Raw genomic sequence first — 21,656 nt, 5'->3', positions numbered from 1 at the left:
CACATGGGTATAAATCAAACTTCATTCAAATTCAGTTTAATTATAATGTAGTTATTTGTTATTAAAAGTATTTTTTCTGTTATATTTCTGTTTTTATTTTATTTTCCATAACAATTGATAAAAAAATTAATCCCGAAAGTTTCGAATGTTTATCAATCCCGGGATTCATAGGTATCTAAAATAGCTCGGGATCCCGGGATTGGAATCCCTAGTTGTGACTATATGTGATATAAATGGGACACGTAAAATGACACGTCTAGGAACAAACACATAATAACGGGGTTTCGATCGTATAATGATAAACAAAGTTTTTAATATGTTAATGTAATATTAATAAACATAATATCTAAAAGCTCGATCATGTTTATAAAATTGAACTAAACGAGCTTATTTTGAATGCAGTTTTTCAGCTCTCCTGTTGAATATGTAGTTGCGTATATTGGCCGCAGTAAATCTAGATGCGCAACGATGTGCCTCCCTAGAGATATTTTAACATGCAATACTAATAAAAGCATTAGGTTTACTGGTATACTATACTGCAGGCTTAATATATATTATATTACGGAAGCATCCAATCATTAATTCACCATAAGCATACCGAGTGCATTTCAAATTATCTTTGCATTACGTATATTAGGTTGTGTGTATTTTCACCACCATGATAATGCATCACGACGATTTGTAATCAGATGCATTATTATGGTTAGAACTAGGGATTCCAATCCCGGGATCCCGAGCTATTTTCGATACCTATGAATCCAGGGATTGATAAACATAATCCCGGGATTTCGGGATTGATTTTTTTTTAAATTTTTATGGAAAATAAAATAAAAGCGAAAATATAACAGAAAAAATACTTGTAATAAAAAATAACTACATTATAAATAAACTGAGTTTGAATGAAGTATGATTTATACCCATGTGTAGGTTGCCAATTCATTTTATTTTTTCACGTGAATTATTAAAAATGGAAAGATTGGAAAAAACAATGCTTTGCACTTTTAACAAAGTAATTCCACCATGATAGCATACGTTTTACGGCAGTTTCATATTTGTCTGACTAATTAGATTTATGAAGCGGAAAGGCCATAAGTACGCCATGATTATTTGCTTTAATATTTTAAATCTCGCTAATCCATTCATTAAGTCTTTACTATCAGAAACAGCAATCTCCTATTAAATTCATATTATTATTTAAAATACAATATTATTTACTCCGTTAAACTTGTGTATTTCCAAGATTGAACGTATAAAATATTAACAATAAATGTCTTAAATTGTATAAATTATACTAGATTTATTTTTGATCGATTTTATCAATGATATTTGTAAATATAAAATTTTTATATTAACAATGGAAAAAATGCCAATCCCGGGACCAGTCCCGGGATCCCGGGATTGTCAAATTGTAATCCCGAAATCCCGGGATCAGAATTTTGGCTCGGGATTGGATTCCCTAGTTAGAACAACAGTTGCTTGAACTAAACAAGCCCGTGTCCGGAAACTTGTAGGTACGTATGTAGTTCGTCGTATCACACTTAATCGTGAAATGTTGTATCGGAAATATATGGCAGTATATGAAAGACCGTCCAACCTCTTTGGGTCGTACAGTACCTACTGACAAAAAAAAGCATGTCTAAATAAAACAGGGTTCATGTCGGTTTACACTTACAGGAAGCCTTACTGGCCGAAGCTTTACCGTTTAAAAAAAATAAATTCGGTTAGGTACATGTTCAAACACGCGCGTTAACAGAATTTTACTCCCTACTTTAATTATAGTTTGTCAATTTATGGCTACGGCCGTATGTTTGTAGCTTAACCACTGGGGAATGCCAAAAGAAATGGCGTATTTCAAAAAAACACTACCTTATTCTTAGGTCAATACTTATTATGAAGCAATCATTATTCGTAGGATGTTTACCACACTTGAATGATCAAAGACATAGCTTATAATGAGTATCTTTAGAATCATCTTCAAATGTGTTAATCTTGCCGATTTTTGAATAATAAAATGCCTAATTCTTGTCAAATTTGGGATCACAGAGATTATCAATATAATTTTTATCGTGAATATTTTACAAAAATTATCTCGCAATAAATTATACTAATGGTTTTATAAATGCGTTTAAAAATTAATAAATGTTAAAAATCTTAACACCACTGCACAGTTATGTACCGAAATATGACTATATTCTAAAACATTAGAGCGAGAGGTTTAAAAGAATACTATTTTATGTAACAAAAATACTTTATGCAGTCATCAAATGTTTAAAATAAATATGAGGGATAATAAGGCTTCAAAATTATATAAATAGATTATCTACAACGTTTAAGCAGTGTCCAGGATCATGGTTTGAAAATACAATAAAAACTAAATTTTGACCTACGACGAGCATGTCCCCCCTTGGTATGTATCAAATTAAATTGAGCCCTTCTCAATAATATGCGTGGAGGCGTGGACATCCAAGAAAAAAACAATCAGAAAACTTGTAGATTTTAAAATGGGTGTACAGACACACGATCCATATCAGTAGGAAAGACAGTCACGAATGTCCAGGTGATAAAAAATACGAAATAAATAATCAGAGAAACGAAATTGAAAAGTTGGGATACTTTGCCCACATAATCTTATCATTTAAGGAAATATTTTCGGTATATTATGGAAAGAACGTTACAGCTCAGAGATTTCAAGGACTGGTTTGAGTTCAATTCAGAGCAGTGGTGAGAAGATAGCCAAAATCATCGCCGTTAACGGATATGTGACAGAAGAAGAAGAGTAACGTGTTATATGTGCCTTAGGAGAACAAACAACCGATGCTACCGATTATTAGGTCACATGAACTGTCAACTGCTCGTTTAAACCATGCACGACTTAGAAAAGTAGTCAAATAATAAAGATTTGTTCTTGTGACTATGGTAGGTATAGGAGCGCCATTGAAAAACCAGCCAGTCTCAAAAATTGGAATATTTACACCTATACTAATAAAGTAAAAACTTTTTAAAAATCTCGACGCTTTATAGAAAGTATCACCCGATGGCTATAGAGTTTTTATTATCCCATTTTCCTGTAATTTGTTTTCTTAACGCTTTCCTCCGCTGAAATATAGCCATCTCCAATGGAAATTCAGCCTGAGACGATCGACGGAGTATAGAGGAAAAGCGAGTAAAAAATATACTGCATAAAGAATCAATTACCTTGCAGTGGCAGTGGATAAAGCACGGTGGCGGTCTGCCAACCTCGCTGGTAGACCCATACAAACTTTCTACTCTGGGAAGTAAACGGGGTATTTCAGTAAGGATGGAAGAAATTAAAATCTCAAATATTACTCACAACAACTTGCAAAAACACCATGAGGAAAAGGTTATAAACGTTGTCAGAATACGACAGTGAAGTAATTCTAAATAGGTATAATAATTATTAATGTAACCCTAGTAGGATCTACTATTTAAAAAAAACACACACACACACGCCGTAATTTCGTGACAACGCAAAGTATTTTGTGTCTGCTGCATTTCCCTGTATTTTTACGCGCATTAGCCAATTTCTATTATGTCATAAAAATTTACCAACGCTCATGTATGCGTGTGAAGCAAGGACTCTTAATAATGTATGAAAAATCCAAAAATATATCGTAGTCGTATTTAACAGAAAATTAATCTGCAAACATGTGTAAGTACTAATAAACCGCTATTTGGCTCCGGACAAATACGGGGGAAAAACGCTGAAAAGAGGGTCTATTTTTGGTGGGGGGGATGCTTCAGAATGAACACTTATTATGCAAACAGATTTATTAATGCACGGCCGAAATTGCAATTAAAAATATAATAATATATTATGTTTGATTACGCAGCGCGTGTGCGGGGGAATGGGACTACTGGGCGCCAGGACAATTTTACGCCGCACTATCGAAGTAAATAGACGTTCGTTACGATTTTATACAGAAAGTAGACGACGTCATATTGGTTTCTATATAATAATTAGTAGTTTAAATTCATTTTGCTCTTAATATATTTTTTTTGTTGCGATTGAGAATTATTATGCCTGAGGCTTTATGTAAAAATAAAAGAACTCTCTTCTCGGTAGGACTTAAAACATATGCACAATTAAATCATTATTTACGTGTGCAAATTTAAATTCTCACCAATAGTAAATTATAGTATAATAATTTAATATAAATAAAAATACCTATAATTCGCGAACGTTAGTTTATTTTCGAATTTCATTTGATTGCGTGGCGCCGAGTTGTCCCGGCGCTGAATCGCCCTAGACCCTATATGGGGGAGGTATGTAGTTTAGAACTCTGAGAATCCGAAGTGAGGAACAACAAAATGTGTTGCGAATTTGTTATTGATAAGGTGTTAGTACCTTTATTTATTCATTGAGGAAGAATTTCTCATAAAATTTTTGTTTTCTGTATTTGTAAATGTATATACCTACACTTACTATCTGTATTAAAATAGTTCAAAAAGTAAAAATAAATAATATATTTTTAGACAGATTCTTTGGGTATTTAATATGTGGTATATTTAATTTACAATTGAACGTCCCTATAAAAACACATACTTACCCAATATAAAGCGAGCAGTACTTATAAGTTTATACTTTGGCTGAAGCGTTTTTAATAAGGATTACTTCACTGAAAACCGGAGGTTTATTCTGAAGGTGTCGGAAATATTTTACGCTCTCTTAAGTCGTGAACATAATAACTCGAGATCAACATAAGCCTATTGTGACGGCACTTCAACGAGTTGTGGCAGTAATTTGTTTGGAATAAGTGACTCTAAGCACTACTTCATTTATCATAATTACTGTGGTATCCTTTTAAATCAGATTTTGTCATCCTAGCTTACGCAAAAAGAGTAATGGGAGATAAATTATTATGAATGAAAATACAACTGTTGATTAGAATTTAAGGAGATGTGAGGTATGTAAGAATTTAAGTGTATGGGTACCTATTATTACGATTATACGAAACGAGAAAGGGCTTCCCCTTGAACCATGGTAAACAGGTTCAAATCCTGCTGCCAACTAACATACAATCTACAGTAATATGGCTGCGTTGATCCAGAGCACAGTTGACAACTATGACTGTCAAAGGTTTGTAATATCACCACACTGCAATGGTTTAAATTTTAATTACTCGGTATTAAAATATGACGAATGAAATACATACCTACATAGTTTCATTTTCAATTAAATTATTTTTTATTCTAGACTCCAAGCAGTTTTTATTGAACATGCGTGTAGTTTGAAAATTTATTTCAGTCAGTCTATGACGTCTATGTCATTATTTTGATTTTAATTACGATATTTAAAACGCCTAATCAATCAGAAAAAAAATCCTGGGTAGGTATGTAGTTTAACTTTAGTTATGAGCACTCACCCGAAAAAAGAAAGATGTGTGTTAAACGTACCAACGTTTTTGAGGTTATCCAAATTATTTATGGATTCATTTAAAAAAAAAAAATTAACAATTATTCGACTGGTGAGCGTCCACAGACCTTTAAGTATTTCGTTTGAATATTCTAGCATGGCTGCTGACTAAGGGCTAAGAACACGAATCTTAGATAGGTCTTACTTGATTCAATACCTCATAATCGTGAAGTTTGATAGATTTGACATAAAATATAACATAGTTGGAGCACCGCCGAGCGAGATAAAAATATGCAATTGGCTTCATATATCAGCAGTCGTAAATAGTAAAATTCACCTCTGAAATTCGCGTGTGTACTAGAAGAATCAAGCTCAAGGATAAATTGTTCCACTAGACTATATGAAAGAGTTACGTAAGTGGAAATTACATAACATGTTATTTTTACTTATAAACTTATAAGTACTTAAAAGTGGCGAAGAGTGGAGGTAGGCTGTTACGATCCGCCATAAATAGTGCACACCGTCAGATTTTTTAGATTTGTGTAGATTTTAAAAAAATGAACCAACAATATGTGTATTATGTATTCTTAAACCAACGAAATATGAATGAAAAAGTGTGCACAATCGCCCAAAATATACCAAAACTAGCATGGTTTGGTTAAGCAGGGTTTAATAGCTTCTTAAATACCAACTAAAAAAAGCCTTTTTATTTCTTACAAACAAAAGTAAATGACAGTTAAATGACTATATCTAATGAATATATATATGTGTATATATAAAGTATGAATATATCTATTATGTATATATATCTATCTATGGTTGTATTTTCTACTTATTTTCTAGTTTATATAATATTAATTATTATTTTTTTATATTTTTGTATAATACATATTTATATTAAGATTTTTTATTATTGTATATAATACTATTAGATAATGTTTATAAATTGAACAATGGTATGTAATTAGTTTGTTTGGTTTATAAGAACCCCTCTTCGGATGAAGACCTTCACCAAAGTGTTAATCTCTGGCCTTCTTGGTTTCTTTCTCCATACCCGTTTGATTTCGTAGCTAAGTATTCGTCTTGTCTGGGTTGGCCTATTTTTGCATTTAGGTCGTTCATTATTACAAAAGTTTTACCAACATATTATAAAAGTTATACCAACTAATACCATCAGTAAATTGTAGTCTTAGTTCAATAAAAACGAATACGTATGATTAACAAAGTTTAATGTGCACTATTTATGGCGATTCTTAACAGCCTACCACCACCCTTCGCCACTGGTAGGTACGTACCTATAAGTACACAATTATTGGTATTTTTTTTTTATATAAAATGTCTATATCAAAAGCTTTAAAGTGGCAATAAAATTGAGAAAAAAATTTAGCCAAGAGAGAAAAAAGCATACAATATTTGCATCGATATCGGAGCTTTGAAAGGAGTTTTCAAAAAGAGAAATTCGTATCGGACTACTTTCTTTCTGATGGTATGATTTTCGCCAAAGTAAGTAGGTATATTTTCCGACGGACCGTTCCACAATGCGGCGGCAAAGGAATGGAAATCGTAATAAAAATCTCCCGTTCGCAAAAAACGATAGTTTTGTCTGCAGTTTATATGCGCACCTAAACACCACACCGAGCATTTGCAAAACTGTGGATGCAATTCTCTAACAAGGCGAATGAACAGCAATATCGTTATTACTAAAATGACGGTAAAACTAGAGACAAAAATGTATTCTAAGAAAAAAATATAATAAATTAAGTAGGTATATCTAAGTACATAACTTTGATAAACTTCATTACATATAGGTACCCCGGTATTATATCAAATCGAGCATCAATATGGGGACCATACCTAAATAATAGTTGATATAAATAAAAAGGATTTCAATATATACACATTTATATTTTTATAAAAATCAATTTTTTTTAAATAAATATACAAAAATGTTGATACTATGAATTAGTCAAAAATCTCTTATAAAAACATAGACCACTTATTAATAAAATACTGACACGTTTTACTTGCTGACGGAACACCTGTTGTACACTAATTAATTGGCCATTCGATATAATTAGCATGTTATTTAGATCCGGTAATTAAAAAGTAATTAAATGCACTGCGGTCAACAAGTTAAGTGCAGACACCATTATGTAAATATATTAGCAATTAAAATATGTTGATTAAAAAGTCGAAAAAAATATTTGATCACTAAATAGGTAAATGATGTGTTTTTCGACCCAGAGTATGGATCTCTAATAAGTTGAGCAAGTTTCCAACAACCATTTCTTATACAAACAAAAATCTGTTAATACAACCTCCACTCTGGGGAGTCGCATATGATCTTATTAGAATCGAACATAGTAAAAAAAAAATATCATGCGTTTTATGACAGATGGAGATATAACATTTCTCATGTGATTACATTATTTCTCCAAAAGTGTTTCAGTTGTGTTCTTTTTATACATCTAACTACTAGTATTCAATGTGTCAAAATGAAATTAATATTAATTTATTTGAATGAAAATACATATGCAGATAATAGACAAATAATACAATACGTTGCTGTAATAAAAAGCTAATGTGTAAAATTGCAGGAACACTGAACTGGCAAATTCTGCTACTAGAGTTCCTTTAGGAAACTTCAAAAGATCTGGTTTGCAATATCTCGGTGGGTATTGTTTACCGTCGGCGATTTCCCGCGCATTTGTCTGTCTGGCTTTAGAGTCTAGCCAGAACTAACATAGCCAGTTTAACAAGCAAAACTTAGAATCGTCTCTTTAGATATAACACTAAAGAAAGATGGACTTCCCCGTCGACGCTGCTACCATGTATTCATTTGTCTACAGTAGAAGATCAGACGTCTGGAACAACAATTAACAAGAAACAAGTAGAGTACTTTTAATTAATAACATTCTTAACAGGGCTATACATATTTATATTTTAACATAGTCGTACTGATGGGCAAGTTCAATTTTATTAGCTTACTACCTTTGCGCAAAAGAGATAACTAGATGTGTTCATAAAAGCATATTCATAATGCTAGGTGAATAACGAACAGTCTCTATCAAAACGTCACAATTTGATAAATTAGTTATTTTAGTACTAGTTGTGAATTATTCGTTGAATAAAAGTTTTAGTACCTTGACTGAATGTATTTTTTTAATGTACTTTTTTGAGATTGTTGGTTTATAGCCATTTGGTGATCCCATTAAGTTAACCTCAATACATAAGATAAATTATGAAAAAACTGAATCTTTATTCGATATAAATGAAAAGGGTTAAAAAGTTTAGTTTTACAGAAAAAAAATATATGTTTATAAATACTATTTAAATGAAATTAAAGACATATCGATTAAAACTGTGATTTTACAAATACAACTCTAAGACACTCATTAGTACCTAAATTATATTTTAATGTTTAAAATAACCGTAAAATAACGTGAAGGTAATAAAATTATTATAGCCTTTAATAATCTTACATATCATATTAGTGTATTTAAAATTAAGCTTCAAAGATTTTTATCAGTTAATTGTATTAAATTGCATACATACTTAGTATGTCCTTAATATAACTTCAGTAGCACTGCTTTTTGTGTGTTTTTTTTATTTATTAAAATAAAATATTGAGTACCTAGATTTTTTTATTAATTCTTATATATAATAATTCTTATATATAATTCTTATAATAATTATTAATTCAAGACGTTCACAGCATGAATGAAAAGAACAGGTAAATCAAGTTAGTAGAAAAACAAGCCAAAAATAATAATGGTATAGGTAGGTATATAGTAAAATTGTAAATATAAAAAGAAACAGTCAAAATATGTTAAAAAAATGATATCTTATGTACATATTATTTTCAGGTGTTCATATATTATAGACCTAGTATACAAATGATGTTATCGTGGTAATCGAATAATGTGTATTCATTCATGCTGGAAATAAATGAAACGAAATAAACGAAAAATCTTGTGAAACATTTCTGCACGCATATCGAAGAAGATGAAGATGAAAAAGGCGCGGGCGACTGGCTTAATCAGCTGTAAACTTTGTATCACGATTTAGCGATGAGAAAGAGGAAAAGAAAAACAGGCATCGCGATTGACAACTTAACTTTTTATATGATGATAGGACAAAATGCTCCTATCAAAAACGAGGAAAACTTTTTTCCGATACGGCCAACACAGAATAAAATAATAACATCGTAGTGTCTTTCTTTTCGTTCGAATATCGCTGAAGAGGGGTTTTATTGTACTGAAGCTATCGCGATATGGATAGATTACGTGTAAAAACAATATATTATCCAACTTTTAACATAGCAAGTATAGATACTATAAATAATATGGAAAATATGTAAGTAAGTCACTGTAGTAAAATAAATAGTGTATCAATATACAAGTGAGTTGTGTCTTCATTGGTTGCCTATTTATGAATAACTAGCGATAGTTCGCAACTTCATCTCCGCCTGTAGCCATAGGATTCACCTAGGTTGCTGCCGGTCCCAAGCCCGGATGAAGGAGGAGGGTTCATCGTAGGGCTAATCAACCTACATGGTAAAAACACCAGATTACGAACACCAACACAAGCGCCTCGGAACACAGGACCCCTATCAATGAAAGACCCCGGCTACAAATTAAGGACAAGGAGAGGAGCAGCCAGGGAAAGGAGCGTTTGGAGGACAATTGTAGAGGAGGCCAAATCCCGCCCCGGGATGTAGTGCCGAGAAAGAAGAAGTTCGCGTCTTCAACCGCATGAAAAAAAGTAAATATATATACATAACGAAAAAATGGACTACTCAATTCGATTTGATCTTTTCAATTCAATGATAACAACGGTTGAATATAGACGAGCGCCCCTCTACCTGCAACTCACCTCACCACTCCACCACTGGTATATGAACACTTCTTTGCCTTTATATGATTCCAATTTATTATTAACTTACGTATTATTAGGATCGGACATGGTCAAGAAAAAAATTCCAACTTAGTCCGCGCGATCGACAACTGTTGGCAAGCGCCCCTCTACCCACACCTCACCTCATAACTCAACGTTGCTATGCTAACTAGTCACTTTATGAATTCGTGATTATGTCGTTTTATCTTGTGAATTCAGAACTTAATGAGATATATTTTAATTAAAATCCCTTTTAAAACAATAACTGTAGTATACAAAACGACCTAGTGTCGAAATGAGCCGTTATTACAATTCGAGTAGAGTTCCGTTTTCCGTCACTTTCATCTGTATTTTGTTAAGTATAAATTTTTTATATAATGATTTTGACAGACCAAACTTCAGGGTAGAATAAAGCTTAATATTGTTCACACACTTTATTCAAATAATAATACGTAAATAACTTCAATATTGAGAACATTTTGTCATACCTACAACATAATTTACTTTTTGAATCTTGATTATTAAATGTGGTGATGTGAGACTGCTCCTTTACTTTTTGAATCTTGATTATTAAATGTGGTGATGTGAGACTGCTCCTAACTATTTAAAAAAAATATATACATTCCCCTTGTACAACCTCAGTACCTCAGTTGCAAGCTGCAGGCATTCCAATGTAATCACAATAGAATTGCAGTTAGGTATACTGTTGAAAGTCAGACAGAGTGTTGCAATAAAAATTTACATAAACGATCGCAACGAAATTGATCGCCCCACACCGTCAGTTTTCTTTATCTGAAGCGCTGAACGAAACATAACACACGAACAAATTGTCAACCATGTTTACACGTTACACACTTCATGTACATACATACAAAGATGGCGCAAACCATCTAGTCACCTACTCCTACAACACAACAGCAGGTAAATAAGTGGGCAAGTCAGCGCGACTCGACAATTCAACGAAATGAAACTTGATGAAAGAATATTAAGTAATAGCACCATGCTGTTGTCTACCATGTTTTATGCAGATTGTTTCTGATAGTCACGACGTAGCTTTTGCTGCACGCTACGAATGGTTGTTGCATTAAATCAAATCTGGCTTTGTGGCAAAGTTGATATAGTTAAAAGATATATACAAGAAAGTATGTTGAAAGATGAATGATTTACCTATCATACCGTTAAAAAGAACGACAATAATACTCTTTATTAACATATTTCAGTTATTACATTAGAGTAGACAATGAAAAAACTACTTCATTTTCATAAGGAATACTCTCGACTGAAGGTACATTAATTATTTTACCGTAAATAATTTAAATGTATACACTTCCACAATATGTACCTTAAAGCTTAAAGTGCGGAAGTCACATTTTTATCATTTTTGAGTTAAGTATGCAGATTTAACACTCACGATAGCCGCGCGGCGTAAGCGTCGGCCTATAGCGTCGTGGGTCCCAGATTCGAATCCCGGGTCTGTCAAGTACACATATTGTTTTTCAATTTGTGTATGAGCCAGAGTATGGACCAAATAGGTTGAGCAAGTGGCTGACATCCATTTCTCGTAAAAATAAAATTGTTAATACAAACCTCCACTCTGTGGAGGCCCAAATGATCTTATTAGGATCGGACATGGTCGAAAAAAATGTAGATTTAAATGTGTATTCACGTTCTCTCAGTGCTGAAAATTTAGGAGTCCAATGTCACGTAGTTTTCAAAATACTTACTTCTAAAACGACGGTAGTCCAATTATTATAATACTTTAGACCTGAAAGATTGGATGTCCAATTAAGTTATTTTTTCTTTGAGCTATAGTAAAAAGATTAATTGCAAAAGAGCGTAAGTCCAACATACAGAGTTTTAGTCCGAACGCGAGTTAGTTTTTTACTAGATTAGATTAACTATGTTAAAACTGCTCTCCTGCAAAATATTGAATGTGACTTCCAGACTTTCAGCTCTAAATTGATATACCCGATGACATAAGATGCCAAAAGATAAAGCCTGAGTTGCGATTTGAATAATAAATATTAATATTGAACTATATTTGATGGACAGTATAATAGTTCGTAAGTTTTTTATACGTCTTACAAACCGATACAATATGATCCGGGCCGCAGCAAGAAAAGATTTCGTAACAGTGTTTTATTACAATAAATGCACCTAGCTCAATCTATTATGTCCGTGCTCTTGGTACAAATACACATTAAAAGTGGATTTTCCACATCCGGGATTCGAACCCAAGACTTCATAAGCCGACATGTTAGCACTAGGTCATTGCGGGCGTACAATCATCCATAAGTATACAATATATTATTATTTGCGTGCCATGAGAATGATTCGTGTAACGAATTTTATTCTAAACGTCGTGCCAGGAGCGCTACAGGATATCCGATGATGTCCCAATTATCATAGATTGTCGGTACAATGCATTTATTAAAATGGTTAAAAGTAAATGACTATTGATTGAATATAATTTTAATAAAACAACTATTGAATGGGCGCCATCTTTTATGCAATGTCAAATATTATGATTCTTTTGTTTATAAGAAATTCTGATAAATGATATTATTCCAAATTCGATATTTAAAAACGAAACGTAATCGATTGCTTCTTGCTAGATGAAATGACACATTGAATATTTAAATTGATCGAATGTATCGATTTATTCAATTACTACTTTATATCAGAAACACAAAACTTTTACAATTTATAATCTACTATGTCATATCAACATTGAAATACGCATATGGTACCACCTACTGGATCGAAGTAAGAAATAGGTTTGGTACAATAAAAAAAAGTCTGCCTTACACACGGCAAATATCTCGCCCAAATAAATCCGAGAATCCACACATGCAGTAATATGGCGTGAGCAATCCAGCGTGATATTGAAAGTAGTAAATAATATTTGAATATTAGGATGTGTCGAGAAGGGCGGGGTGTGTGAAGGCGTTCGGTCTCACGGCGGGCGGTGGGCGGACGGCTTTCGACTAGCGGCTGAGAGTGGGCGGCGAATACTTGCGAACGAGTTCTTCACTCTGAATAGCCATGACTCTAGATTCTAGGCTCACGGCCAGGGAACGAGAAATATTATAGTATTTTTCGTCAGGTGTAACCAAGCTGATGTATAAATACACCACAACGATCTATCATACTATTTATGAAACAAATCTAGGAATTTGAGTAGTTCAGCGTTGTATTCTGGGCATGGCCCCCACATCCTGAAGCAGCCCTCCAGACCAGGATATATGGCAGCCCCCCTACCTATTGCTAAGATAAGGGTATTGTGATTTTCGACAGTAGTGTCAAATGGTTTCCGCGGAACCCCAGAGTAAATGTTATTCCGTGTATTCTTAACGAATCAACTGGATTTATTGAGTTATCGGAACTCATCGTCATATGAAGCACTGATCGCGACATCTTTTTGTGGAAGCCAAGTATCATATCTTGCAACCCTTTGCCATATTAGATAAATAGCCATTTTGTAAATCAGGAAACACACCATTACCATTAAATTATCATGTAATTATATCAATCATCATATCTAATCAATTTGCATCGCACATCCACATATTTTTTAATGTTAATAACCTCGAAGGAAAATAGCGCCGCAGGCAACTTTTTCAACAATAGAGTATATTTATGGTGTGTGTTGTTCTTAACTGGTCGACCTACCGCGCCGGGTCCCTCCTAAGCCCGGGCCCGCAGGTTAGAATCTTGTCAGTCCCCCCCTTGTGGGGCCATAATTCTGGTGCATGCTGAGTATAACGCGTAACATATCCTAAAAGAGCGAACAAGGTTATGTTCACGATGTATATTTTCATTAACACAAATTGACATAGGCAGGAAACATACCTTGACTATTTACCTAGACAATTATTAATCTAGTCTCAAAGCGGTAGGAAATGTCAAAAGACCCGGAGGCCGTTAGATTTACGTGGTAACGCAACTCATAGGACTAAGAGAAATGGAATCGGTTTGGAGAGTACTTCATCCTGCAGTGGATTAAACCAGAATAATGAAAATTACTATATCTTATGTATTGTTATTGTTTTCCATAGTCCAGTTTGACAGGAAGGAATGTATACATTTTAAAAGCTAAAAAAAAGAAGTACTATGTAATAATACAGTATCTTACCTAGTTACAGCGAAAGTTTATATGAGCTCCCTGTCACTTAGGTTCAAGGACTAATATGTAGCTTCATCGTGTTTTTTTTTAATGGCAATGCACCAGCAATGACTTTGTAAAAATTTACTGTCTTAAAATTTTTTATACCTAACCGATTTTTTTTTAAACAGTACATGTTCAAACACGCGCGGTAACATGATATTACTCCCTACTTCAGTATTAGTTTGTCAATTTATGGCTACGGCCGTATGTTGTAGCTTAACCACTGGGGAATGCCAAAAGAAATGGCGTATTTCAAAAAAACACTACCTTATTCTTAGGTCAATAATTATTATAAAGCAATCATTATTCGTAGGATGTTAATCACACTTGAATGGTCAACGACATAGCTTATAATTAGTATCTTCAAATGTGTTAATCTTGCCCATGTTTGAATAATAAAATGCCTAAGTCTTGTCAAATTTGGGATCACAGAGATTATCAATATATTTTTTTATCGTAAATATTTCACTATAATAATGTCGACATAAATTATACTAATGGTTTTATAAATGCGTTTAAAAATTAATAAATGTAAAAAATCTTAACACCACTGCACATGTATGTACTGAAATATGACTATATTCTAAAACATTAGAGCGAGAGGTTTAAAAGAATACTATTTTATGAATTAAAAATACTTTATGCAGTCATCAAATGTTTAAAATAAATATAAAGGATAATAAGGCTTCAAAATTATATAAATAGATTATCTACAACGTTTAAGGAATGTTCAGGATCATGCTTTTAAAATGCAATAAAAGCTCCATTTTGACCTACGCTGAGCATGTCCCCCCTTAAGGCCTCGTAAATAACAGCTTTTTGCAGGAAAGAATTTGAAAATTTAAATACTGAATCTGGCAACATGGAGGTTGTCAGCTAATCCTGAATCCCCCCTACTGATCAATACCCTTTAATAACCTAGGAAAATATCTATTTGAAATTTCTTTTGAAGAAGAATAGATTTTTTATAAATGCTTAAACTTTTCGTGACATGGTATCATATAAATGCAGCAGTAGTCCATAGAGGTATTTGAGTAACATCAAATTAGAATACATTATGTATGTATCGATCGATTTACAAAGCCCTCATTTTGTAACCTGTTAGTAACAATTTACGCGATCGACCTGTCAAACGCCGGAAGAAAGCTGTCGAAATTGTCATTGATCACATGGCAGGCGCAGGCCTATATAAACACACATTATTTAATTTATAACCGCCTACTACGGACACAATATTTATTATGAAGAATTATTAATCAATTAAAATAGATACTTGTTTAAAGACAGTGTGTAGGTATAAAACAACGGCTCTGACCAATAAAGTTATAATTTTTTTCACAATTTTTTAACACAACACCGATTTCATCATAATTATTAGACATTTCCAATTGGTAAAAAAAACATACAACACAAAATTTATAATATTTTATATAACGCCATATTTTTATGAAGGATTTATATTAAGAGCATAATTCAGTGAAACGGCAAATAATTTTTAACTATAGGTGCGACGAAATTTCGGACTCGCTGCCGATCGGAGAGCGAAAGTCGAGCTGTGAACTCGTCAATTTGTTTTGTGATAGCGTCGGGGGAATTTATTCTTAAATCGTGTAAAGATGACTAAAAAACGTTACCCATTTACTTGAAAAAGAATGTCAATGAATATATTATTATTATTACTAATAGAACAATAAATATAACATTAAATGGACGCATGTTGAATTTTTATGACAAATTATGTTTTGTTCTGCACGCCCCAGCTGAAGTATAGCCTTAACACATAAACTTCAACAACGGTGAACCAATTAAACCAAGAGAACCCACTGTAAGCAGGGCAGTAAGGGCAATAAAATTAACTTACCAATTAAAATGGCATTAAGTTACTCCATAACAATATCGCAATAACTAGCCTTCACAAAATAATACTGTAACGGAACAGACCTTCCGAATCGGTGATCCGAGATAACGGCCCGTTGTGGCAGCCTTTACATATTTTGCATCGCCACTTATCCGCGATCCGTCATTCCGGCTAGAGCTTGTAATTTCTCGACTTTTTTTCATTTCTTGAGATTAAAGAATTCTCGTTATGAATAATATGTTTTCTCCAGAATTCGTCGTTGGTTTTTTGATTTCTCGAGAATTGATTTTTTGGGTCATCGTGTGGTGGATGATGAAGTCGTGATTTGGCGGTTGCTCCGATAAATGGAGGAGCGAGTTTTATTTGCAGCATATACAGTCGGTACAAGAGGTAGAGTCGGTACAGTAGTTATGTTACAATACTTATGATACTGTTCTAAGGCCCGAATCTCGGTAGAATGAGATGTTGTGCGGAGCGATTCCGAGACTGAGATACTAACAGACCGGGAACTATTATTAGAGTGACATGTCCAATGAATTATGATCCGCTATTTATTGACGTACTCACAATCAAGATAATATCTTGAAAAAAATATTTAGGAAATAATTATTATAATTGAGTCAGCTACTATATGGAGTTTGCGTCATCGGATATAGCTGACTATGTGGGAAAATGGATATCGCGGAAATAATTACTGCAGTAAGCTATTTACTGAGTTTGCCATAATTGGACACTACGGGAAATGGATGTTTAATATCGCCGTTCAATATACTGATACGGATTGAGTTGTTTATCCCCATAACTTTTTATTTTTAAGATTTTTAGCTTAGTCAATTTCTAGAAATTCCATCAAAATACAAAGTGAGTGACACCTTCTTTTTTTAGTTTTCCCAGCCAAAAAAATATTTCATCTAGAAATAAAAAAAAAAAATGATGAGAATAAGCGGATAATCAAAGTTACGATAGGCAGCTTAGCCTAGTAACAATTTAACTATTAGCCAAGAATCTCATTGATGAATTCTCGAGAAATCTTGAAATTTTTGTACTTAAATGAATTTTTCGAGATTTTATTTTTTTATTATTTATCTAGAATTCTCGAGACAAGATTTCTGGAACGCAACCTCTTATTCCAGTGTCCGATAATTTTGCTAAGGACAAACTTCTTGACCGATTCGAACATTGCACGAGCTTTGTTGATGGGATTATATTGTAATATGTTTAATTACGGTATATTTACATTCATAGAAAATGTAGAAAGCAAACCATGTTTGTAGGACAAAAGAACAAATGAATATGTATAAAGATAATATTTTTAATATATTGGACACACATTATCCGCCATATATATCCGAACTCGGATCGGACCGTGGAAAAACGCTGTAAGAACAAAGGCATAAAACAAAAAGCGAAACCAGGGTCAATTCAATTGGAAAATTTTAAAATTTATATCTATTAGAATTTTAAATCACATTCCATCACGTATGTACCCCCAGTCGATAGTATTAATTTACATGTATATCTTCATATTTTATTTAAGTATTTGATTTATCTACTGCCCATATTGCATTAAACAATAATGAAATTCCATCACACGAATAGGCGTTTCGGATAATGTGTGATGCACATAGTATCACCTACAAAGGTACAGTAATAATAAATGTAATACAATGAAGGCACGTACTATAAAACCTAACTAACAGTTGTAAGTATTATTACACCTTGCTGGCCGCAGGACATGATATTATCATTACCTACGTGGTCTGCGGTTGACCGGGTGCAACACAATCAACGGATAACGCGACATTTTAAATCACAAAACAATAAAAGGGGTACTGGATTCAAGTCAGGGTTAGTTTTATTACTCACCTGTTTTCTTAAAATTAAACGTTCTGGAATCTGGTAGAATCTCTTCGGGGTAGTTTCAAAATTGTCAATAGCAACATATCGTCTCTGTTCTGGCAGAACACACTAACTGGAGAATACTAGTTTTGAGTAATTTGACTTTGAAGTTGTTAAAATGTTTGAAATAATGGTCTATCATGTGAGTTTATTAAGTAATCGTAAAAAGGATGACTTTAAAATGAAGACTGTTTATTTATTAAGACCGTTTCCAGACGGTAAAGTTTGAAATAAGGAACATTTTGGTACTAACTCAATATATCATTTTTTCGAATTAGTGTTTTCTGCCAGAACAGTGACGATATAATAATATAAATAATTAAGTGTGTTACCCTCTCAGCTGATCTATCTATAAGTCTCATTCAGTCAAAAAACTTAATCTTTGTTACAAACAATTGATTTCAAGATATCGGTGGCGAAGGGTGGAGTTAAGCTGTTAATATCCGCCATAAATATTGCACACGAAACTTTGTCGGTCATACATATTTGTTTTCATTGAAAAAATACAACAATTTACAGATGGTGTAGGTTAGTTTTTATAATTCAATTAAACCTTGCGAAACCAAGCCATAATATACAATAGTCACAAAATCTTCGTATATCTATAAAATATCTAAAAGTATGCAATTAAATGAAACGTAACTTTGGATATTTTATAGACAGAATAATATTTTTTATCTATTATAGTTTGGTTTAGACAGGGCTTAATGAATTTAAAAAATGAACCAACAATATGTGAAATATGTATTCTTAATTCAACGAATAGGTATGAATGAAAAAGTGTGCACAATTTTGTCTTATCACCCAAAATATACCAATACTATTATGGTTTGGTTTAGGCAGGGCTTAATTGATTTTTAAAAACTAACCTACACCATCTGTAAATTGTAGTCTTAGTACAATATATATAAATAGGTATGACTAAGAAAGTTTAATGTGCACTATTTTTGTGCGGATCTTAACAGCCTACCTCCACCCTTCGCCACTGCAAGATACAGAGTGTCGAAATGATATTAGAAAACAAGAGAAAAAGAAATGTATCCCACTGCACATAGATAAATACAAATGTTTAAATACGAAACCTAATATTGTGTGTCAAACCAGATAATAGTATAAATCTTTCATTAAATTGTCAAGCTGACTGATAAATAATATACGCTTAACGGCCCACGTGCTCGTCGTAGGTCGAAATTGAGTTTTTATTGTATTTTCAAACCATGATCCTGGACACTCCTTAAACGTTGTAGATAATCTATTTATATAATTTTAAAGCCTTATTGTCCTTTATAGATATTTTAAACATTTGATGACTGCATAAAGTATTTTTATTACATAAAATAGTATTCTTTTAAACCTCTCGCTCTAATGTTTCAGAATATAGTCATATTTCGGTACATAACTGTGCAGTGGTGTTAAGATTTTTTACATTTATTAATTTTTAAACGCATTTATAAAACCATTAGTATAATTTATTACGAGATAATTTTTGTAAAATATTCACGATAAAAAATTATATTGATAATCTCTGTGATCCCAAATTTGACAAGAATTAGGCATTTTATTATTCAAAAAATCGACAAGATTAACACATTTAAAGATGATTCTAAAGATACTTATTATAAGCTATGTCTTTGACCATTCAAGTGTGATAAACATCTTATGAATAATGATTGCTTTATAATAATTATTGACCTAAGAATAAGGTAGTGTTTTTTTGAAATACGCCATTTCTTTTGTCATTCCCCAGTGGTTAAGCTACAACATACGGCCGTAGCCATAAATTGACAAACTATAATTAAAGTAGAGACAACTGACAAATTGACAAGTAAAGATTGGTGCTAACGATATAATAGCCAGTTCTGCGGCTAATATTTTGTAACACAGAGTACCTAGTGATTTTAAAATAAAGGTTGTATTAAAGCACACATTTCGAAATGTCCGCCTGAAGGGAGAACAAACGCTGTCGACTTCAACGTCCACTTAAAATCAGACTCTACAAGTCAGGCAACAGAAAGCACGTAGTCAATACTTATTAAATAAACACGGAAACAAAGCCGGAGCGGCTGACATTTGCCGTTGCTCATAGAACGAGCGAGAAACGTGAAGGAATGAAAATAGTCATAAGTACAATACCTGTGCGACCTCTCTTTGTGGGATGTGCTCCTGGGATTATTTCTCATAAAACGACACAATTTCTCCACTTTTAAAAACAACACTTTTCGTCAAATTTCACTCGCGGAGATACTAAATCACTGCGCAGATTCGATCAGCTGTCACCTGGAACACAATGGAAAAAATACCGGTCAAATCACATGCCATAAACATAAACAATGCTTCATAAGATAAGAATCGTGATCTAGCTCTGAATAATTTTTGTTTTTATTCGCATAAGACAACACGAGTCAGTACTCGCAATTTTATTGAAGAAACAAATGCATACACTGTACGTACAGAGTTATAAATTAAAAAAATATATGAAAACAAAAGTATCGTAAGTAACAAAGTTTCCAGAGATAATACTAGTACATTATAGTATAATTATATGTTCTATATCGTCACATAATAGTATAAGTAGGTACCCGAAGAACGATCAAATATAAATAAATCTGAAGATAAATGTAATGTATGAAATAAAAAAAGGCATAATTATCAATTTAAGATACAATAATTAGATAGACTTCCAAGAAATTCTTTGTAGAATTTTTTTTTATGGAATTTACCTAGCTTTTCAGACACTATTAATTAATATATGCAAATGTATTTAGGTAGGTACCTACAATGTATTTGCACCAAGAATTGACAATTAAAAAATATAAGAAATGAAAATGAAGATTAAAACATTTTTATGTTAATATATGTATATAATTGATATTCTTTTATATTCGCAGAGTAAAGAAAAAGAAAATATATAATTACTAGCTGACCCGGCAAACGTTGTTCTGCCATATAAATTATTTCTAGTGAATATTTTGGTTGTTAAATAAAAAATAACGAATCTATCGTAAGTCTGTGGGGATGGGATCTATGACAGAAAGAGGAATAGAGCGCTGTAGACGATGACCGCCGATAAAAACAAAAAAACATCAACCATTCATTTTCTCAATTCAAAATGAGTAATGATGTTCATAATGAATGAATTACCTGTGACAGGATCTCGTTGTTTAATGTTTATGCAATATCCGTCTTGTCCCTTCCAGAAAATTTGCGGATATTGGAGAGCGTCGTATGAACTGTGTGTGTCAGCGATGAACTCCAGATTATTGTTTCTTCTTCGAATCACGATTTCTCGCGTCGATGTGCGGTCGCCAACCATGATTCCAGCAATGTCGTCAACAACAGTCGCATTGAATCGACGTACGTGCTCTCCAGCTGGTGTTTTATCAGGATTGATGACAATCCAGTTCGCCGACGATGCGCCTGGCATTAGGCGAATTGAGGCTATTGTAGCCGCAACGTGCATC

At 32.9% G+C, this 21,656-nt stretch overlaps 1 protein-coding gene across 1 annotated transcript in view; it reads right to left on the bottom strand.

Annotated features, from left to right (window-relative positions):
• LOC147066403 (uncharacterized) overlaps positions 1–21,656 on the bottom strand; it is a 1,036,129-nt gene that overhangs the window by 510,208 nt on the left and 504,265 nt on the right. Inside the window, exon 4 of the mRNA XM_085955214.1 lies at positions 20,329–20,472. The gene's annotated coding sequence lies outside the window, so the exon portion shown is untranslated. The remainder of the gene's footprint in view (positions 1–20,328; positions 20,473–21,656) is intronic.

Source organism: Rhyacophila brunnea, unplaced genomic scaffold (assembly GCF_057557595.1).
Source record: "Rhyacophila brunnea isolate RB1 unplaced genomic scaffold, BYU_Rbru_1.0 scaffold_5, whole genome shotgun sequence".
In the NCBI taxonomy this organism is placed as follows: Eukaryota; Metazoa; Arthropoda; class Insecta; order Trichoptera; family Rhyacophilidae; genus Rhyacophila; species Rhyacophila brunnea.
Note: the sequence above shows the minus strand (reverse complement) of the source record. Positions and strands in the feature narration are given on the sequence as shown.